Consider the following 10000-nt stretch of genomic DNA (forward strand, 5'->3'; position numbering starts at 1 on the left):
TTTATTGAGATCTTTTTCCCTCCCCCTTTTACCATAATCCATTATTCTTTAGCCATATTCATTATACTTTGCTCCAAGTGGGTCTTCTTCCACTATCACATTATCATATTCCTTACAGCATTTTGCCATTTTCCATTATCTCCCCTTCAATGCCCTGATCTACCCTGGCCTAATTTGCTCAGCCTTGCCTCGTCCTCGATCACTCTAATTTTCCTTTTCTTGGATCTAATTAACATTCGTCCGATTGGATATCCATGAATCTCGTGACAGGCGAGTCTATTTTATACCGACCCCGATGTCAATATGTTCGTCGAATATACTTGAGTTTAATGCGTTATGTGTCGTTTTCTTGCGCAATATACTTTGTTATTGTTCTGTCGCCCATGAACGCAAAACAAAGTGAACAGTAGAGCTTGCCTTTTATTTTTAGCTGCTACCATCTGCATCCTATTTAACTTCTGTTTTCATTTCTTTTTTATTTTATATCTTATTTTGTTCATCTATTATTTTTTCACCAGCATCCTTTTTTTTCTAATATATACTTTCAAGCTTCACTCTCACATTCGCTTACGTAAAAAAAACATCCTCCCAGTTTGATCTGAATTATTCGAATTACCTTTCCACCGACACATTTTTGCTTATAACCTACATGTCCATCCTAGCACACCCAGTATCATCATAATGAACTGACTATTTGTTTAGATCCCTGTCTCCACACCTCATAACCCCCGTGTTTATACCTCCACTGCGCCGCCTCTCCGCTGACACAGCATCTCATCTACAGCTCTTAAGCCTGGTCTTCAAACGATGATACCTGAGTCTCTACAACCCAATAACTTCTCGTCTCTTCACATTCGGCAACCTCGTCTCTACCTCTTCGGTTTAGTCTACCTATCTCCCCGTCACGGTCTCTGTTTGTGTCCGTTTCACTCTCTTTCTCTCTTACTCACTTATTCTCTCCCTCTCTATCTCTCTTACCCACTCATACTTATACTCATATTCTCCCTCTCACTTTTCCTTTCCCCTTCTCTTTCTTTCTCCCTCTCCCTTTTCCTTTCCCCTTCTCTTTCTTTCTCCCTCTCCTTCTCCCTTTTATTCATACGCCTGACATCATGTTTCATCCCTACACCAAACTGTAGAATTTGCACCACACTCCAGATCCACTGGCTCACCTTCACACCTTGGTCTCCACGCAGCCTCAACAACTTTTCTCGGCTTTATCCTCTTTCCTCTATAGCTTTGCCTCCTCACTACCTCTTCGGCGCCTCCACAACTCCCCAGCCTCATCCTTGCACCTCCAGAGCCCAGCCTCACTCATATTTACGACACAATACCATCCCATCTTCTCTCATATAACTTCACCCGCCCCGCGGTGGACTTACAGTACCTGCATCCACAGCTTATGACTTAGCCAAAATAGATGTGTTATTTTTGCCATATCTTACGTGCTGTCAGACTGAGAGAGGAAGAAAGAGGGGGCACCTGGTGGTTTCCTGTTTTTTATCTTTTAATTACAAACTCTTTTTGTCCTTACTCGTGTAACTAATATTTCTATTCCTCAACGCCCTCTCGCCACGTACCATATGATGACAGTGTTGTCTAAATTTACTGTAACTGAGAGTGGCAATCGCTACTTCTCCTGCCATCTGCCTATCTGTTCATCACTCTGTAGATCCCGTCGCTACGTGTGGAGGCGCTGACGACATTTGGTGTGAACTTATCACGAAGAATGAAATACGTTCGTGTCCTCGCTTAAGGCGTCTTAATTAAGAACAGGCTGCAGCGAATCGGTGATCAATAATACATATACGCTAACAGAACAAAACATTACTACTACTGCTAAAAATAATAACAATAATAACACTAATACTAATATTGCTACTACTAATAAGAATGACGACAAGAGGTACATAAAGCTGGGGGTATTGGAAATAGTTTATCCTTATCAAAACCAAACACGAAATAACAAATTACCAAAAAACGAACATTCAACAACCCTTCAAAAATTCCTCAACTTCCTGATAATTGCAGACGAGGACTAAAAAAAGGGAGAACACACACAGACAACGTCCCCTTGCAGCTCTTCTTTATCATCATCCACCTCTTCCAATTCCCAATTATATAGGAATTTTCTCCCCCTCTTCATCACCGCTGCTCCTCTGGCTCATAAAAGTGACTCGGGGCCGACGTGGGTGTGAATAAGAATGATGCACTTGGCACTGTGGATGATCTCATAAGACTTCTTAGAGATTATATTAGACTTGACCCCGATAAGGCGACCCCAGACCCCCAGCACGCCGCTCATCGGGAGCTCACGCCGCCCCTCGCCTCCTCCGTGCGTGGCAGAGAGCGGAGGTCTTGTCATCCTTCGACGCATGGCAGGGTGCATGGTCCGCCTCGCCGTTCGTGGTGGGATTCGTGGTTTCGACCCGCGACTCATGGCAGGATACGAGTCTCGGTGTCCTTTCTCCATATAAGACTCGTCGTCCTCCCCTCGTTATGGTAGTGATGAATGCCATTCGTATCATCCACGGTAGAAAAGAGGGCCTCTCGCATTTTCCATGGTGGATAAAAACTACCATTTCTCTCACCTACGGTCACTAAGAATGACGGAACGCTGAAGTATAGCAGACGTAGAAGCACCTTAACTGTGGCCATGGTAGACAGGTCGGTCGTTCGCTTTGTGTACGAGGGGCGGGCGAACATTTTCCATTATAGAAAAATATGTACGAGGGACTACAAGTTTTTTTTCGTTAAAGAGATGTTTTTGTGAACACTATTTCTGTAACTGTGGAAAGAAACTTATCAGTTATTCGGGAAGCTTTTTTCCCGTTTTTTCTCTACCACTTTCTCTTTTCCGATCTTTTCTAATCCTCCTCTTCTTAATTACACATCTTTCTCGTATGTTTCTTTCTTTCTTTCTCTCTCTCTCTCACTCTCCATCGATCCGTGTTTCTCCATTCCTCTCTTTCTCCTCCACCATTCATTTATCTCTTTTAGTCTACCTCCACACCCCTATATTCGAACATCATCCTGCTTCTTCATTATCCATCTATATTCTAATCATTAATGCTTTCCTCCTTCCTTCCTCCCTCCCATCTCCTTTTTACCTCTTTCTTTTTTTCTCTTTTGTTTCCTTTCCCTTCCCTTCTTTTCCCTTTTTGTCTCCCTATATCTATAATCACCCTCTCTCCCTCCCTCTCTGTCCCTCTGTCCACCTCTCCCCCTCTCCCCCACCCCCTCTCTCTCTCTCTATCCTTCCCTCCCTTTCTCATTCTCTCCCTCTCTCTCCCTCTCCCTCCCCTTTGCCATCCCACCCGTTTCCCTCGCCCTCCACCAGCACAGCATCCCTACCAGATAAATCATGATAGGGAGGAGGAAGAACAAACCGTGTTGACGGTGAGGTGCGCGCTCTGAAACAAGGGGGAGGGGAAGAGGGAGAAGTGGGGAGGTGGGGAGGGGAAGAGAGGGAGAGGACGAGAGGTGGGGAGGGGGAGAGGGGAGCGACGGGTGCCACAAAAACACCTCGGAGACACCTGCCAAACATATGGCGGCCGGACGCACCTTTACCATGGCTGAGAACGGAAGGGGAGAGTGGCAAGGGAGGGGATGGAGGGTGGAAGGAAGAGGGGATGATGTGTGGAAGGATGGAGTGGGGGAGTGGATGATGGAGGAGGAGAGTAAGGAGGGAGGGGTATGGACGGTGGAGAAGGAAAAGGTGGAGGAGGAGGTGGAGAGGAAAAAAGGAAAAAGGAAAAAGGAAAAGGTGTAAGAAAGATAGAAAAAAATAAGAAGGAAAAGAGAAGCAGAAAAAAAACAAGAAGGAAAAGAGCAGTAAGGGGAGGAAAAAGATGAGAAGCTCCACGAGGAAAAGGACTTTTAAGGGGGGGGGGGAGAACATTTCGGAATTTTAACTCAGACAAAAGTGAATGAGTGTGTATGTGTGTGCCTCTGAGTGTGTGTGTGTGTGTGTGTGTGTGTGTGTGTGTGTGTGTGTGTGTGTGTGTGTGTGTGTGTGTGTGTGTGTGTGTGTGTGTGTGTGTGTGTGTGTGTGTGTGTGCGCGCGCGCGCGCGTGTGTGCATGTGCGTGTGTGTGGTATCCGAGCCTATAAGCAATCCAGACCCATCTCCAAACCAGTACCATGAAGACTTCATCGAAATCAAAACGAAATCATCATGACGTCAATCGCACAGCAACAACAACAAAAACAGCAATAAAAGCAAAACAAAATATATAGTTCAAAATCAACAGCAATAAATCTTTCCCGGTCGTCAAAATTAATCCAATTATCTCAATAAATGAAAGTGTCCTATCACGTAGGGAGGGGAACGCTGCGCTGACGTCACGTGTCAACAGCACCGCCCGACCACCGACCTGGTGACACCTCAGGCACGCTCGCCGCTTCAGCAACAGCCGACCGTCAGCAAACACTTTGACATTCTGCGTCTTCTTTTTGTTCTCTTCTGAACTTGTTCCTTTCTTTTTCTCTGCCGTGTTTTATCTGTCCTCTTTTTTCCTCTTTCTTTCTGCCATTCTTTGTCTTTGTCTTTGTTCCTCTTCACTTGTCTATTTCCTCTTATCCATGTTCTCATTCCTTTCCTTCTCTTCCTCTCTCTCTATCTCTCTTTACCCCCCCCCCTCTCTCTCTCTCTCTCTCTCTCTCTCTCTCTCTCTCTCTCTCTCTCTCTCTCTCTCTCTCTCTCTCTCTCTCTCTCTCTCTCTCTCTCTCTCTCTCTCTCTCTCATATCCTTAATCATGGGATTAATCAATAACCTTATTAAAAACAAAAATCGATTAACATACCGCAAAAAGGAGGAGAATATGGTCTGCAACACTGGTCGCCCACTCACCTGTGAACAGAAATAAATACGATTAGAAACTATACACATGGAAGAATGTGCTAAAACAAAAAGAATCCTTTTATATCTAATTCTATGTCATATATATATACACTGTTCGATAATATATGTACAGACAAACACACACATACGCATATATAAATATATATAATATATACATTATATATATATACATATATATATATATATATATATATATATATATATATATATATATACATATATACACATACACACCCATTTATATACATATACATATATCTGTGTGTATGTATGTATGTATGTATACATACATACATACATATATATATATATATATATATATATATATATATATATATATATATATATATATATATACACAGATATACGTTTATGTATATTTCTATGTATTCATATATATCTATATATATCAATATATATACATATATATATATATATATATATATATATATATATATATATATATATATATATATATATATATATATACACACACATAAACTCGTTGTATTGCCCATATACATATATATTAACGTAGTAACGTATTCCCCCTCTCCTACCCTAATCCATGGGATCTTGGACATAATCTCAGCCATTGTGTATCATTTAAGTCCAATATACCCCTAACTACAGATAACTACACATACTCACCCGATGTATCATTGACGCACTGAACGAAAATAACGCCAGAAAAAAAAGTCTCCCCACCAAATGGCCCTCGACCTTAGAATATATGGCTAATCAGCGCAATCGTGAGGCACTTGAAGACCGTGTAAAGCTAAACTAGTCTTAAGTGTTTATCGTGAAGAGGTGCTGAGAAGTGTATGGGGGAGCGAGAGGGGTCGGGAGGGGAAGGGTCGGGAGGGGAGGGGAAAGGAAAGGAGAGGAGAGGAGAGGGAAAGGGTAAGAAGGGAAGGGAATGAGAAGGAGACGAGAAGAACGAAACGCAGAAAAGAAGGGAAGGGAGGAGGGAAAGGGAAAGGAAGAAAGGGAAAGGGAAGAAGGGAATGGAAGGAAAGGGAAGGCAGGAGAAAAGGGATGGGAGGAGATGGAAAGGGAAAGGAAGAGGGAAGAAGGGAAGGGAAGAAAAGGGAAGGCAGAAGAGAAGGGAGGAGAGGGAAAAGAAAACAAGAAGGAAAAGTCTACAAGAGAAGTGAAGAAAAAGGCGGGGAAGAAAAGGAAAGGAGAGGAAACGTAGAGGAGAGAAGGGAAGGGGAACACGAGGATGGAAAAGACAGACGCAGAGAAAGGAAGTGACGGGAAAAGAAAGAGAGAGCGGGGGAGGTGGGATGATGGGAGGGGGAGGAGGAAGAGGAGGAGGCGAGGGTGTGTCGTAAACCCCGCCAAATTCAAATTCAAGTTTCCGTGATTGTTCTTTTAGAGCAGCTAAAAGAGACGTATCCCCCTACCTAAAATTGGTTATGGCACAGGAGATTGACCCTTGCTCACCCCTGACATAAGAGCTGCATGTTGCCGTGGAGATGACTGAGTAAACGGGAGAGCATTTTCTCGACGTATTTTAAAATCATGATTGCCAAGATTTGGCAGACAGCACGAGAGAGGGGAGAAGGGGTGCCGAGGGGGAGTGAAGAGGGGGCGCGAGGAGCCAGGGAGAGAGAGGGGAGAGGAGGGAAGGAGGTTTTGTCCGCCCTTTTTGTCCCCTCAGTTAATGTTCTCCCTTAGCCGGCAGTCCTAATGCCAGATGGAGTATAAATCTCAGAAATTTTTGCTTTGATTCTTTCTCTTACTTTCGTCATCGTCTTTCTTTCTGCTCGACGTTCGCGCGGGAGTCGCTGGCTGTTCCTTCGCCTTGATTAAATATCGCGTGAGCATTTCTTCTCATTTTGTCCTCCGGGTTTCTTTCAGTTTTCGGCTCAAGTTGCACAAACGAAAATAAACAAAGTTGCAGATACTGACCTGATCACCCCGACATCCAAAAACAAATGAGAAAAATATCTATACAATCACTCCCATCGGACATCACATAAAAAAAAAACTTCATCACATTGCAAACGAAGGTCGATACATTATACCACCCACAGAAACACATGGTCAAGTACACTCCATTAACAAAGTACCTATACTTCACACACAAAATGTTGCAAAAAATGTGCAGCTGATCTGAATTTCAAGATCGAAAAGGTATCCCAATTTCCTCCCCTCTGCCCAGTTTCAGGGACATAATTTTTTTCCGTGCAGCTTTTTTCTTATTAATGGATGAAACTCGAGCGTAATCTCGAATGATCCGCCACTAATTAGCGTGGATTAATACAATTTTATTCGAAGTCATGAAATTTGCCACCAATAAGTTCCTGTTCCTCAGCCCCAAGTATAACCCTGTTTCTCCATCTCCCTCTGTTTTGACCCCTCGGCCCCCTTCGCCCTTAAACCTCCCCTCCCACCCTTAATCCTCAAGCACAGACCCTGTTTATTCCTTCCCCCTACTTTAGCCTTTAAACCCCATCTCCCTCTTTCCTTTACTCTACCCTTTCGCCTCTGCCCAGCTCCCCACTCTCTTTTTCTCCTTTTCACCCTAACTCCCCCTCCCTCCCCTTTCCCCTTCGCTTACCATTTCACCCCTACTTATCTCCCTTTTCCCCTTTCCTACCCATTCACCCCACCTACCTCCCCTCCTTCCCTTTCCTATTTCACCTCTACCTATCTCCTGTCCCCCTTCCCCTTCCCCTCCCCTATCACCCCACCTACCTCCCCTCCCTCCCCCTTTTCCTTACACCCCTACCTATCTCCCCTCCCTACCCCCTCCCCCACCCCGAGAGACGATGTCGCATCTGGACTTAGCTTGTCTCTGTATTGACCGACGCAACTGACGTAAACTCCTCATCGTGGATGGACCTGACGACTAGGCCTCGTTAGTGTTATATAAATACTAACGAAATCCAACACGGGCTTCTGGATACCCCTTCCTCCCCCCCCTCCTCCCAAACCCCTCCGCCCCTTACCAAACCCTCTTCAACCCTATTCCCAAGCCCCCTTCCAGCCCCCTCCCCCTTCTCCTCCCTTTCCCTTCGAAACAAATCTGTGCTAAACTCGACGCGTGAAAATCATCCCAAACTGACTTAATGGTTATTGAATACATTATTATTGCGAGAGGGAGAGTGCAGGGGAGGGAGGGCAGTAGGGGGGGAGGGGAAGAGGGGAGGAGACATGAGCATCCCCGGCCGTATTTGTGTGTAGCCAAGGAGAAGAGGAAGAGGGAAAGAGGGGAGGAGGAGAGGAGGAAATGTGGGGATGAAAAAAAATGAAGGACAACTCCCACTTTGTCATGGGTGTTTTCTTCAAAACATTTCGTATTTTTAAGACACTCGCGCATGTTCAGGATTTATTGTGATGTACAAAGGTATTCGGATAAAATACATGAAACACAATTTAAATACGAGGAAAACAAGGAATCCTTATCTAATTTTACCAAAATCACTGAAACTAAACGAAAATTTTTTAAAAAGTAAAGAAAAACTGGGAAAGCGAATGAATTACCAAAAGCGCACCCACACACACACGGACACACACACACACACACAAACACACACACACACATCCACATCCACATCTACATCCACACTCGCCCACACGCACAGGCACACTCACGCACGCACCCACACACACGGAGCCGACTTCTCTATTTCCTTATCTCGCTGCACATTGAAAATCATTATCGTCTAATGCTTCTTTCATCAGCGCCGGGCATACAGGACAAAGGCGCCGTCACGAGCACCCAGAAGCCCTCTACGGCGCAAGCAATTTCCAGCTCTCGGACGACTAGCAATGCGGTCGACTCTTGATTCCCAGCACCATTTACACACGGCATCATCCCTCACTCGCGCGTTTATTTAACAACAAATGACAAGTCTACACATAAGTCCCCTTCTTTTTTTAAACTATTCTCTCTCCATTTTTTTTCTCTTTCTCCCTTTCTTCCTCTCACTTTTTCCACCATTCTATCGCGGGAAAAAAAGCGAAAGGCTGTGTAAAGGACGACGGCTCCCGAAGCATCCTTCCAGCAATCAATTCTCATCCGGCAATGTCTACAAATTCTTTAGATACAATTCCCTCTCTTCGCTCTTCTACGGGTTTTCCGTTCGACCTCCTTTGAAATCTAAACCTTCAAAAAACGCCTTAGGAAAACAACAATGAAAGCAGTTAGGGGCATCTTTCCGTGTTATCCCACTTTAAAACTCTTTATTACAGGATATAAAACTCGGACAAATATACATACTCATTGAGAGGCACGGGCAGGCTTCGCTCTAATCCCGGAGAGGCGCGGGCAATTATAACACTTACAAACGGGGGACATAAGGGTGGAAACAGCGCAAGACGAAAGATAAATTTCATCAGAGAAGGGACAATTACGCTGCATTTAGATCAAACGAGTTGAAGGGGTTGCCAGTGATGCTTTTAAATAGACCCCCTTTTCCTTATTACAATGAATCATTTAATTTTCACTGCACTCCATTAATGTCAAATCATAACGCCATTAAATAAATTCCATGATAAATAAAGGCATAAACTTGACCAGGGTGATAAAGCAGAAGTGTTATACGACAAATAAAGTCCTTTCCAGACAGGATGGCGCGCCTGACGCAAGGAAATATCGCCAGCCGACCTAACTACAATGAGCACAATTATACGCGTTTACTTACTGGAAAACATTGCTATTGTTAACGGCGGATTGTACCAGGCTCGCTAAAGGGTCAGTTTGTTCACTATAATATTCCTCTTAACGTTATCTCGGAGAGAGGTGTTGTGGGTGAACGATAAGCTAACGGAACAAGTGTCTCGCGGCTTTTGGGTCCCGCTTTGACGAGTCGCGTGTAATTACGAAATCCAAAAAGGGATCTCTCGCGCCTTCTTATTATAATGGTTATTATTTTTTTTTCACCCTCCTCCGTTCCTTTAAGACTAATGCCTCGTAGGGGGAGGGGGAGGGTGGGGGGCTTTATTAGTTACGATACTCGAGGAAAGTTTCAGATTGTAAGGTTATATCATCCATGCATAAGGGACCAGTGCTTGAGTAATTACTTTCTGCAAAAGTTATTACGCATTTAATCAAGTTCGTTCGGGGATGATTAATTATAGTTACTTTGGCAACACTTCAGACAAATTAAGATGCTAAAAATCT

At 44.1% G+C, this 10000-nt stretch overlaps 1 protein-coding gene across 11 annotated transcripts in view; it reads right to left on the reverse strand.

Moving 5' to 3' along the window:
• Positions 1-10000, reverse strand: part of LOC113806436 (homeobox protein PKNOX2) — a 391258-nt gene that overhangs the window by 281704 nt on the left and 99554 nt on the right. The window contains exon 1 of one of the 11 annotated variants that reach the window (XM_070137880.1): positions 4805-4852. The exons of 9 other annotated variants lie outside the window; for them this stretch is intronic. The gene's annotated coding sequence lies outside the window, so the exon portion shown is untranslated. Of the gene's footprint in view, positions 1-4804; positions 4853-10000 lie in introns of those variants that run through there. One more of the 11 variants, XM_070137873.1, reaches the window with a different exon arrangement.

This window comes from Penaeus vannamei, chromosome 23, assembly GCF_042767895.1.
Source record: "Penaeus vannamei isolate JL-2024 chromosome 23, ASM4276789v1, whole genome shotgun sequence".
NCBI lineage: Eukaryota > Metazoa > Arthropoda > Malacostraca > Decapoda > Penaeidae > Penaeus > Penaeus vannamei.